Genomic DNA, 11,910 nt, shown 5'->3' on the forward strand with positions numbered 1-11,910 from the left:
CACAGTACTGTCCTCTGCCCCCTTCACATCCCTCCCTCACAGTACTGTCCTCTGCCCCCTTCACATCCCTCCCTCACAGTACTGTCCTCTGCCCCCTTCACATCCCTCCCCCCACAGTACTGTCCTCTGCCCCCTTCACATCCCTCCCTCACAGTACTGTCCTCTGCCCCCTTCACATCCCTCCCCCACAGTACTGTCCTCTGCCCCCTTCACATCCCTCCCCCACAGTACTGTCCTCTGCCCCTTTCACATCCCTTTCCACAGTACTGTCCTCTGCCCCCTTCCCATCCCCCCCCCACAGTACTGTCCTCTGCCCCCTTCCCATCCCTCCCCCACAGTACTGTCCTCTGCCCCCTTCACATCCTTCCCCCACAGTACTGTCCTCTGCCCCCTTCACATCCCTCCCCCCACAGTACTGTCCTCTGCCCCCTTCACATCCCTCCCCCCACAGTACTGTCCTCTGCCCCCTTCACATCCCTCCCTCACAGTACTGTCCTCTGCCCCTTCACATCGCTCCCCCACAGTACTGTCCTCTGCCCCCTTCACATCCCTCCCCCACAGTACTGTCCTCTGCCCCCTTCACATCCCTCCCCCCACAGTACTGTCCTCTGCCCCCTTCACATCCCTCCCCCCACAGTACTGTCCTCTGCCCCCTTCACATCCCTCCCCCACAGTACTGTCCTCTGCCCCTTCACATCCCTCCCCCACAGTACTGTCCTCTGCCCCCTTCACATCCCTCCCCCACAGTACTGTCCTCTGCCCCTTCACATCCCTCCCCCACAGTACTGTCCTCTGCCCCCTTCACATCCCTCCCCCACAGTACTGTCCTCTGCCCCCTTCACATCCCTCCCCCCACAGTACTGTCCTCTGCCCCCTTCACATCCCTCCCCCACAGTACTGTCCTCTGCCCCCTTCACATCCCTCCCCCACAGTACTGTCCTCTGCCCCTTTCACATCCCTTTCCACAGTACTGTCCTCTGCCCCCTTCCCATCCCCCCCCCACAGTACTGTCCTCTGCCCCCTTCCCATCCCTCCCCCACAGTACTGTCCTCTGCCCCCTTCACATCCTTCCCCCACAGTACTGTCCTCTGCCCCCTTCACATCACATCACTCCATCACAGTACTGTCCTCTGCCCCCTTCACATCACATCACTCCCTCACAGTACTGTCCTCTGCCCCCTTCACATCCCTCCCCCCACAGTACTGTCCTCTGCCCCTTCACATCCTCCCCCAATAAAACCGTGCCCCCTTCACATGCCACCCACATCACTACCCCCCCCCCCACCAGTAGTGTGCTCTGCCCTATTCACATTAAACCCCCCCCCCCAGTAGTATGCTCTTTCCTGCACACACCAACCCCCCCACCATTGCCCCTCCTCACATTTTCCCCCTCCCCCACAGCATTTTCCCCCTTTACATTACCCCACTACAGCACTGCCCCCTCCTTTTACATCAACCCCCCCACCCCCCAGCACTGCCCCCCTTCACGGCATTTCCTCCACACACACAGCCAGAGTAGTGTCCTCTGCCCCCTTCACATTCCAACCTGGAGTGCGGAAGCAGGAGCTGCCATGATTAACATTTTGTATTAACCAGCATGTGCTAGGACCGCCCTACATCCAATCACATGCTGGTTAACCCCAGCAGCTCCCGCACTTCATTCAATGCTGTGCCTCCGCACCCGATCCAGAAAGCTCTATCTCCCGCTCTTCGCTCTACTGTTATAGGAACAGTGGTGGAGGCTGGGGGAAAAAAAAAGCGTCTCCTAAATGCCATGACCACGGGTCCAGGTGAAACAGTGGCTCAGTCCGGATCTGGGCCGCGGTCCGCCATTTAGTGATGCCTGATCTGTAGGCTGCTTCTCAAACCGCCAAATCCTCTCCATTAATTAAATATGATTTTTAATAATAGCCTCATTTAGGGATGTGTCAGAGGGCTTTGGCTTGCTTAAAGAAGGTTCTACAATCTAGAGAGAGGCTGCCAATATTGTACCACATCCTAGAATATTTGTTTACAAAAGAAAGAAGGGGAAAGAAAAAAAAAACTGACTTTACTGGTACCAGGGAAACTACAACAATTAAAATTGAAAAAACTTTATTAAATGCTAAAATTACAGAAGATAACAATACCATGGGATAACAAATACCTAGTATGAAGTCACGTCTCTCATAATGCAGATATGTAATGTGGACAATTCAACACATAACTTTACAGCATAGCAGTCCAAGAAATAGGTTGATGCGTTTCACATAGATGCTTCCTCTGGCCCTCTTTCACATGTTCATGAGAGAGTGACATGTCACCCTAGGACCAAAACCAGGGGCGGCATCCGGCAAGAGCCAACATAAGCTCAGATAATTAAAAATAAAAACCCAAATTCCATTTTGGGCAATTAGAGGCACTAAGGTAAATAAGAGTAGATCTACAAAAGTCATGCATCTGTCCAAAGATATTGCAGCAGACAATCCATAAAGAAGATATGAGTGTTTCTTGCAGGGATCGATAAAGGAAAATCTTGTGGGGATGAAAATAACAAGCCCCAATATAGAATATCAAAAGTACAGGTGGGGGTGTTTCCAATAGAAGTACAGAAGGCAACCAAAGACCACTGTAGAAAGGATGTCTATGACAGCCTCATCAGGGCTTTCTAAAGCAATAGCATTCCCATTTGCCAGTATTATAGGAAGTCTCTACATAAAGCATAGCTGTTATCGAATTTGGAATGCTCTCAGAAATTAAAAAACTTGCATCTAAAACTGATGGCATCCACACAAGCCCTACGGCCTTGTTTATGTTAGTGGTGCTCTTGAAGTGTGATCCACATTTAGATTGCTCTCAAGAGAACATTCCATACGTGGTTAGGAGGCGTATCGCCTTTTCACCACCTGCTTTAACCCCACACTATCATGCAGTTGTGGGGCAATTGCAGTGTGCCCCCATTCAGTGGAATGGGTCATGTTCAGCGGACGGTACTGCCTGGTGAACGTGAAGAAGAGGATCATTTTTGCAGCAAAGCAATGCAAAGTAGCTCCGGCGTGTTTACACCCCAGCCACTGCCTTTGAAGCATAAGGGGGAACGCTGAAACCATGCCTCAGTCACGTGGTGTTCCTGCCTCCCAATGGCTAGTGTAAACAAGGCCTTAGGCTAGGTTCACACCTATGTGGATTGCTGTTGATGCATTTTTTCACACACGTCTTAAATGCGTTTCGCAATTTTGGTAGGTGTCTGTTGTCATGCAGGAAAAAAACAGCAAGCACTGGCTTTTTGATGCATTTCCATTAAAGCCTATGAAACAAAAAACGCAAACCTGATGTAGGAAAAAAAAGGCCCTGACCCTTTCCAAAAAAACACGTTAATGTGACCCATAGGAAACCATGTTAAATGGACTGTAATGCATTTCTGCAAAACTGAAAATGCATTGAAAAACGCATAGGTGTAGGCCAGGCCTTATACAGATCTAAATAAAACTTTGAGATGTCAGTGCAAGTAAGATCGCAGCTTCATTTTGCTGAACAGAAAATAGATTTGCAGATGTGTTCCAAAGGTCTTGCACCCCCTTCACCAGTGCTGAACAAAACAAGTAAGGCTGTGTTTGCTAGAAAATAAGAATGTGAATATGTACCTACTGTAGATGATCCTGGGTAAAAGCAGCAAACATCTTGTCCCTAATTTGCACGTGTGTGAAGTGGAGTGATATGAGCAAGTGTCAATCACTCCTGTCCAGTTTGCTTACCTTCAATTAGACAACTGTAGCGCTCACCCTGAAAGGGCCCTCTGATTTTTTTTTTCTCAGGTTCTTTTTGCACACTAGTTTAGTAGCAGCCAGGCACCCTAACTGTCATACTGCTGGCTCAATGAACAGTCTAGGTCTATCTTTTCGATGGTATATTGTAAGCTGAACTTGGATAGGGTGCAGAGACAAAACAGACCAGTAAAGTGCACTACAAGGTCCAGTCAGTTGACAGTCTTTGGCTTCTGCATGAAATGGTTTTGGGTCAAAACTATTCTAAAGGGTCCTGCAGCTTGCCAGGAGAAGATCCGGGAAGACCCAAGGAGCTCAAACAACAAAGATAGCAGCACAGGATCCTCATTAGAATAATGCAGTAATTTATTTCATAAAAACAAAAATAGTACACTTACATATCAAATTCTTGGTCAGCAGATCGCAGGAAGAAAAGGAGACCACCATGGGGCTGTCAGTAAGATGATTGATGGATAAGACTTCGGCAGAGTGTTTCCTGGATGACCTGAAGGGGTGTTCCTTCCTCAAGTAAAAAAGGGATTTTTTAGATCCTGCAAAAGGGAGAAAACCTCCATAGCCTTCATAGCATGGAACCAGACAAAGCCAGACTTCTTTGTCTAGTACCATGCTATGGAACTTTACTCGCTCTCTTTGTCCTTGTGCATCTTATCACCTGAGATGGAAGTGAGGTAAAATCCAAAATTCGGCGTGGTCACCAAAACAGGAATAGAGGGCAAATCTTCCAGCAGGGTTACTTGCTCAAGCCACAACAGTCTATGAAAGGAATTTGCCCCACTTTTTGAGGAATTTGTTTTTCTCTGATCTGATGTGTTCACAAGACAGGATGTAAAGGGAAGTTCAAACCCCCCCAACAGGACACATGTGACAAAAACCTCAAAGGGTTTTGCCCTTCTAATTCCGTTGACTTGGGTATTATTAGATCCTGTGGAAGGGACAGTACTTTGAATTAAAATGTCACAAACTAAAAATAAAGCAGACAGCAGTCATAGTTATAGCGATGGTCATAGCATGCCCTCTACAGGCCAAGATTTATACTTCTTTATTTTATTTGGCCTGCTCATTGTGAGGTTGCTGGAACTCTGTGTAAGTGGAACTGGTCTAAGTGGTGAGTTTAAAACAGGAGGTTATAACAGGGGTCATGGTACCTGTGTAGTGTAAGTACCTGAGTGTTGTCTGAGTAGTGTGTGTGGATCGTTAGTACTTGTGTATTGTGTACTGTATACTTGTGTATTGCGAGTGCATGTAGGTCTGTGAGTACCTGTGTATTGTCTTCAGTACCTGTGTAGTGTCTTGAGTATTAGTGCCAGGAAGCTAGCTGTAAGGTAATTTGAACAGGGTAAAATCCCCAATCCTCCGCACATTGTTTCCCTGGAAGCCCAGGTTCTTAATCTGGGGAAGCAACTGTCAGCACTGAGAAGTCCCTCCATACTAAAGGAGAGGAAGGAAAGTACACGGCAGGTGCCAGCACAGAGATGGGTGGAGACAAAGAAGTGCAGGCACTAGCAAAGAGTAGATGGGTGACAGTGAGGAAGGGTAGAGGGGGAAGTGCCAGGGAGGCCGATCCAGGACTGGAGCATCCCAATAAGTACGCTCCATTGAGTGACATTGGTGAAACCAGTCAGGGACCAGCACTGCTGGAGCTGAGGGACTCTCCTAGCTGCCGGGGGAAGAACTCCTCCAGTGAGAGTGGGGGGGCAGCAAAGGGAAAGGAAAGACAGATTCTGGTGGTAGGGGACTCAATTCTTAGAAGGACAGAGAGGGCAATCTGTAACCAAGACCTGAAGCGCCGAACAGTATGTTGTCTACCGGGCGCTCGGGTTCGGCACATCACGGATCTTGTGGACAGATTACTGGGAGGGGCTGGGGAAGACCCGGACTGCACCTAAATGAGGAGGGTGCAGATCTGCTGGGAATGAAGATGGCCAAAAAGTTAGAGGGGTTTTTAAACTAGGCGATGGGGGGGAGGGTCCAGAGGCAGAGATAGCCAGCGCGGAAGATATTCCAGAGGGTAGTACTGGGGGCATTAGTGGTAGGTCAACCAAAGCACAAAGTGAGTATAGTAGCAAGTCCTAGTTGCAATCTCGAAACACCCAATACGAAGACAATATGCGACCGGTCTAAACTATGTGGCATGTTCACCAATGCCAGGAGTATGGCGGACAAGATGGGTGAACTAGAGATACTGTTGTACGAGGAGGCATTGTATTTTGTGGGAATTTCAGAGACCTGGTTCAACAGCTCTCATGATTGGCTGGCAAACATTCAAGGGTATACCCTATAGTGCAAGGATAGAGAGGGTAAAAAAGGGGGAGGGGTATGCCTATATATCAAGAATAATGTACAAGTGAATGTGAGAGATGACATCACTGAGGGAGCTAGAGAGGAGGTGGAATCCTTATGGGTAGAGCTCCAAAGGGATGAAGCAGCTAAGGGGAAAATAATACTGGGAGTATGCTATAGGCCCCCTAACCTGAGGGAGGAAGTGGAGACAGATCTCCTATCACAATTTGGATTAGCAGCAAGGATGGGAAGTGTTATCATAATGGGGGATTTTAATTATCCAGACATAGACTGGGCAGAGGGAACTGCGCATTCATTTAAGGCTCGCCAGTTCCTTAATGTCTTGCAGGACAATTTTATGGGTCAGATGGTAGACGCACCAACTAGAAATAAAACATTACTGGATCTACTGATTACCAACAATACAGACCTGATCACGGATGTGGAAATACGGGGCAATTTAGGTAACAGCGATCACAGGTCAATTAGTTTCAGTATAAATCACACAAATAGGAAACATAAAGGGAATACAAAGACACTGAATTTCAAAAGAGCCAACTTCCCTAAACTACAAACCTTGCTAAAAGGCATAAACTGGGATAAAATATTAGGAACAAAGAATACGGAGGAGAGATGGGTTTGCTTTAAGAGCATATTAAATAAGGGCATTTGCCAATGTATCCCATTGGGTAATAAATTTAAAAGAGCGAACAAAAGTCCTGGATGGCTTAACTCCAATGTAAAAATGCATATAAAAGCAAAGGAGAAGGCCTTCAAAAAATACTATGGGTTGAGGGATCATCCTCAGCATTCAAAGAATGCAACAAGAAATGTAAGGGTTCAATTAGGACAGCTAAGATAGAACATGAAAGACACATAGCGAAGGAGAGCAAAAAAAATCCCAAGAAATTCTTTAAGTATGTAAACAGTAAAAAAGGGAGGACAGACCATATTGGCCCCATAAAGAGTGAGGAAGGACATCTGGTTACAAGTGATGGGGAGATGGCGAAGGTATTGAATTTATTCTTCTCCTCAGTCTTCACGAGTGAATCGAGGGGCTTCAGTAACCAAAACTGCAGTGTTTATCCTCATGACACAACACAGGAAGCACCTCTATTATTAACAGAGGACAGAATTAAAATTAGACTTGAGAAACTTAACATTACTAAATCACCGGGATCAGATGGCTTGCATCCGAGGGTACTTCGGGAACTCAGTCAAGTGATTGCCAGACCGTTGTTCCTAATTTTTACAGATAGTCTACTGACTGGAATGGTACCAGCTGATTGGAGAAAAGCCAATGTAGCACCAATATTTAAAAAGGGCCCAAAATACATCCCTGGGAATTACAGACCAGTTAGCCGAACATCAATAGTATGTAAACTCTTGGAGGGGATGATAAGGGACTATATACAAGATTTTAGTAATAAGAACGGTATCATTAGCAGTAATGAGCATGGATTCATGAAGAATCGTTCTTGCCAAACCAATCTATTAACCTTCTATGAAGAGGTGAGTTGCCATCTAGATAAAGGAAGGCCCATAGACGTGGTGTATCTGGATTTTGCAAAAGCATTTGACACAGTTCCCCATAAACGTTTACTGTACAAAATAAGGTCCGTTGGCATGGACTATAGGGTGAGTACATGTATTGAAAACTGGCTACAAGGGCGAGTTCAGAGGGTGGTGATAAATGGGGAGTACTCAGAATGGTCAGGGGTGGGTAGTGGGGTTCCGTGCTGGGACCAATCCTATTTAATTTGTTCATAAACGATCTGGAGGATGGGATAAACAGTTCAACCTCTGTATTTGCAGACGATACTAAGCTAAGCAGGGCAATAACTTCTCCACAGGATGTGGAAACCTTGCAAAAAGACCTGAACAAATTAATGGGGTGGGCGACTACATGGCAAATGAGGTTCAATGTAGAAAAATGTAAGATAATGCATTTGGGTGGCAAAAATATGAATGCAACCTATACACTGGGGGGGGACCTCTGGGGGAATCTAGGATGGAAAAGGACCTGGGGGTCCTAGTAGATGATAGGCTCAGCAATGGCATGCAATGCCAAGCTGCTGCTAACAAAGCAAACAGAATATTGGCATGCATTAAAAAGGGAATCAACTCCAGAGATAAAACAATAATTCTCCCGCTCTACAAGGCTCTGGTCCGGCCGCACCTGGAGTATGCTGTCCAGTTCTGGGCACCAGTCCTCAGGAAGGATGTACTGGAAATAGAGCAAGTACAAAGAAGGGCAACAAAGCTAATAAAGGGTCTGGAGGATCTTAGTTATGAGGAAAGGTTGCGAGCACTGAACGTATTCTCTCTGGAGAAGAGACGCTTGAGAGGGGATATGATTTCAATATACAAATACCGTACTGGTGACCCCACAATAGGGATAAAACTTTTTCGCAGAAGAGAGTTTAACAAGACTCGTGGCCACTCATTAAAATTAGAAGAAAAGAGGTTTAACCTTAAACTACGTAGAGGGTTCTTTACTGTAAGAGCGGCAAGGATGTGGAATTCCCTTCCACGGGCAGATATTATTATAGATAAGCACCTAAATGACCGCAACATACAGGGATATATAATGTAATACTGACACATAATCACACACATAGGTTGGACTTGATGGACTTGTGTCTTTTTTCAACCTCACCTACTATGTAACTATGTAAAGTAGAGACATGGAACTGGGTTAAAGTTCCATAACCTGAATTTAAGAATGAACAATCATTCTACATAATGGGGATGAATTACTAAAGGTGTAGAGACTGCTCACTTTGTAGTGTGAATGATCATAAATAAGGTGTACTAGTGTAAAGTATACATCAGTAAATAAGTATATAAGTAAAAAGGAATTAAAAAAAAAAAGGCTTTGCCAAATGAAGTCTATATTCCTTTAGAACAGTGGACTCCAAACTATGGACCTTTGCTTGTCCTTATCCAGCTCTTTTGGGCACTATTCCTTCCATTGATAAGAGGCCATGTTCCTTTCTCTGACAACAACAGTGGGGCAATATTCCTCCTGCTAATAATGATGATGGAACACTTTTTCTCCTTGTACTGACCACAGGGGGAGATATATATATTTATTTAATACTCCCAATAACCATTAAAAAATAAGTTTACCTTTGGAGACTGTTACACCTGTATTTAAGGTTCCTATCCTGCACCTGTATTCACATTTCAAATTTGGAGCTGCTGTGTGGGGCTTCACCCACACCAATCATTCACAGGTGTCTGAATGTGAAAACTACAAGTGCTGTCTCTGCCACCTCAGCAAGCAGCTTGTTGTTTTCAATAAAGTGTGAGCGCGCCGATGAGTGCCCCAAAACTCCAAACACCATCCACTGATCATGGGTGCAATGCTTTGCAAGCTCCTTGGGGGAAAATGCACTTTTTTTCCTGCAAAAATATGGGCATTTATTATTTTTTTCCCCAAAGGTGAACTCAATCTTCAATGCTGGGTTGCCAAACTCAAGATCATCGCGGGTCACCGTATCAGCATTATGGCTGCCCTCAAAGGGCCAGTATTTGTAAGACTATATATACCACCCCCCCCCCCCCCCCAACATCGATCAGTGGGTGTGGCAAAGTTGCTCTAACAGTGGAAGGTTCTTTAAGGATCAATAAATACCAGTAGTGCATTGTGCGGAGTTCAAAGATGCAATATAAATATATGTGCAGAGTTCAGAGGTGTGCTATGTACAGAGCACAGAATTGAGGAGGGTTCTGGATAGGGAGTGCAGCGTTCAGCTCTCTTTCACCAGCGATCCACATTTCACATCCACCCCTCCCTCAGTTCTGACCTCTTCACCAGTAGTTGGCTGGCTGTTTGTGATCTCATTTTTTTTTTCTGACTCGCTATAGACAAGTATGCAGCTTGAAAAGCGAGGCTGAAGTCCAAACTTCTGATTGACCTACTGGTTCCTATTCAGTGCCTCCAGAAAGCATTTATGCAATTGGCTCAACAAGACACCCCAACAACTAGCATTTTCTGCTTTTATTTATGTAAAAGATAACAGCTTGAACATTTTGGAAATTAAAGTGGTTAATCCACTTTCACTACTTCATATAATCCTCCTCATTTGCTAATGACAAGTACTCATATCTGTTTAAAAAAAAAAAAAAAAAGCCTTTTTACCATATTTTAGAGCTACTCCCTGCAATCACGTGACCAGCCAGCTCTCTCCTCTGCCGAGAGGAGAGAGCTGGCAAGTCATGTGATCGCGGGGGGCAGCTCTGAAATACAGTGAAAAGGAGGCTTTTTTTTTTTTAAAATAAAAAACACACAGATGGAAGCTCCTGTTATTAGGACACAGCGAGGATTATATAGGACAAGAAAAGTTATTTGAACAGCAGGACGGGAAGGGGTGGGCACTGACATGAGGAGACAGGCAGGGAGGGAGAGGGGGGGGGGAAGAGCACAGAAAAGGACAGAGCAGGGCTGCGGATGACGGAGGGACGTACGCTGACCACTGTAGTTAGGGCTCAGAAACCCAGATTATCATGGTCTGCACAGAGAGGGGGACAGAGGAAGTTACAGGAACAGCTAGGTTTTTTACAGTTTATAGAGGGGCAGATTAGACAGGACAAGCACTGTGCCGTTTAATCTGCTTTAGACCCCTTTCACACTGCCAGCGTTTTTCAGGCGATACAGCGCTAAAAATAGCGCCTGTATACCGCATAAAAAAAGCGGCTCCATTCACTTGGGCTTTCACACTGGAGCGGTGCGTTGGCAGGGCGTCAAAAAAAGTCCTGCCAGCAGCTTCTTTGGAGCAGTGAACTCACAGCTCCTCCACATTGAAATCAATGGGGCAGCCCTGCGGTAACGCCCATCCGGCGGTGTTTTGCGGGCGGATTTAACCCCTTTTCGGCCGCTAGCAAGGGGTTAAAACCACCCCACTAGCTGCCAAATAGCGGCACTAAGGCTCGATTCACACCTATGCATGTTGCTTTTGAGCGTTTTTGGAGTTTTTTTTTATGCTTGCCACGTTTTTGAGCAGCGTTTTTGTAGCGTTTTTACGTTTAAAAAAAAAAAAAAAAAAACAAAAACGGCAAAAACGCATCAAAAACGCTGTAAAAACGCTGCAAAAACGGTACACATGCGTTTTTGATGCTGGTCCATTGAATTGTATTACATGCAAAACGCTGCATTTTGCATGAAAAAAAGTCTCTGACCCTTTCCAAAAATGCAGAGGTACAAAAAGGCATTGATGTGAACATGTTCCATAGGAACCCATGTTAAAAAATTCCCATGCATTTCTACAAAATGCATCAAAAAATGCGCTAGTGTGAATGGAGCCTAAAACGACGGTAAAAATAGCGCCACTTTACTGCCGACGCCCCCCGCAGCTCGGTGTGAAAGCCGTCTTAAGTGAACAGGATCTCTAATTTTTTTTTTTTTTTTTTAAGTTAAGAAACACTTTAAATATTTATAAATGTTTCAGATATACAGAATCCTGCTTAGAGATCAGAAAGTGTACATCCTGAAAATAGAATACAATCTTGGACTTCCAATATTAACCAAAAAGCAAAATGTTGGAAATGTTCATTGATTGTTGTGGATCAAATTTCTGATATATTGTAAGACCCCATACACACTTGTTATGCTGAAGAAATAGCTGTGTTTGTCTGTATCCATGTGCCAAGTGAATCGGTACAGGAGTGATTTCATAATTATCAATCAGCTGCTGCACTTGCAGGGTTCTAATGAGGAAAGTGGCAGCATCTGCATTGTGTGATTTCCCCTTGAGAGTATCTAACCAAAAATGCCATTTTTGTTGCAGGGGATGCCAAAAATCTGACTTGACACTTTAGCTTGTGAGAAATAATTCAGTACTACACACTGCTATTTAAATAA

Source organism: Aquarana catesbeiana, linkage group LG01 (genome assembly GCF_042186555.1).
Source record: "Aquarana catesbeiana isolate 2022-GZ linkage group LG01, ASM4218655v1, whole genome shotgun sequence".
NCBI lineage: Eukaryota > Metazoa > Chordata > Amphibia > Anura > Ranidae > Aquarana > Aquarana catesbeiana.